We start from the raw sequence: 1,392 nt of genomic DNA, 5'->3' as shown, positions 1-1,392 counted from the left end.
CATTGCCGACTATTGTCAATATTGCAACACCATCAGACAAGCCGGGGTCACTCAAGACCAAATCAGGGAGATTCTCTTTCCCATCTCTTTAACTGGAAAAGCTAAATTGTGGTTTAATGGCTTAAATAGAACTACACTTGGTATAACTGACTGGGAACTCTTGTTTTGAATTTCTATATCAAGTATTATGCTGCAGAGAGAACAACAGTACTACAGAGTGCGATCCAGAACTTTTCCCAAGAAGCCGATGAATCTTTAAATGAGGCTTGGGAGAGGTTCAAGGACTTACAAAGAGAATGCCCTCACCATAATTTAGCGCAATGGCAGTTAATCCAAGCCTTTTATAATGGCATTGGAAATTCCTCTAGAATAATTTTAGACTCTGCAGCTAGTGGAAGATTTATGAATCTTAATGTTGATGATGCAAGTCGGGTTATTGAAGACATGGCGATACACAATTCCCAATATGGGAACCCTAGAGGACTTGCTAACAAGGGGAAGCATAGTGTCGACTCTGTATCCTTTTTGCAAGCTCAACTAACCTCTATTTGCCAAAAATTAGATAATCTGAGAACTGCTAATGTAGCTAATGTTTCTGCAATTAATAATAATTCTAATGAGGCCTTCTGTGAAAATTGTGGTATTGTAGGTCATTGGGAGCAAGATTGCAGGAATTCCGTGGAGCAATTTAATGCCTTCCAAGCTTATAGGCAGAATAACCCATACTCCAACACCTACAATCCTGGGTATCGGAATCATCCGTACTTTTCCTACCGGAGCACTAATGTTCAAAATCCACCACCACAAGAACCACAGGCGCCACAGCAGCAGAAATATTATCATCCCAATGCTAGCCAGAAGAACCAACCACAACAAACCCCCTCATCTTCCGACCCTTCTCCGGCGGAAATTAGAGCAATGTTGGTTAATATGCAAAAGCACATGGAGAGCAGAGATGCGACAATTGACCAAATTCTAGCGCATAATAAAATTGTAGATAATCAAATTGCGCAACTCTCCGCTACTCTACAAGCCCGCCAACAGGGAGCTCTACCGGCGCAGCCAACCCGACCTACGGATCAAGCATTTGCAATTACTCTAAGGAGTGGTTCAAACTATGAAGGGCCCTCTATGCCTAGAGTTGATGAACCTGTTTTATTAAATAATGCTAATCTTGATTCCGTTAAACCAAACAATGTAGTTGATAGCCCTGCAGGGCTAAAGGATAATACTAACATATCTAATTCTACATTGCAGGGTACAACTCCAGAGAAGGTGGCTACTCCAGACAAGAATAATAATGCTCCAAAGCCAATTATCAAACTTCCTTTCCCCAATCGTCAATTGAGGACAAACTTGGATAAGCAGTTTTGTAAGTTCCTGGAGGTGGTA

At 41.5% G+C, this 1,392-nt stretch overlaps 1 non-coding gene across 1 annotated transcript; it reads right to left on the bottom strand.

The window, feature by feature from the left end:
- Positions 1-207: 207 nt before the first annotated feature.
- On the bottom strand, positions 208-314 carry LOC145565214 (small nucleolar RNA R71). The gene has a single exon (XR_014094990.1). It is a non-coding gene; the product is annotated as a small nucleolar RNA R71 (small nucleolar RNA).
- Between the last annotated feature and the right edge of the window lie 1,078 nt (positions 315-1,392).

This window comes from Chenopodium album, chromosome 1 (genome assembly GCF_948465745.1).
Source record: "Chenopodium album chromosome 1, dcCheAlbu1.1, whole genome shotgun sequence".
Taxonomy (NCBI): Eukaryota; Viridiplantae; Streptophyta; class Magnoliopsida; order Caryophyllales; family Amaranthaceae; genus Chenopodium; species Chenopodium album.
This window is presented reverse-complemented; position numbering and strand designations above follow the sequence as displayed.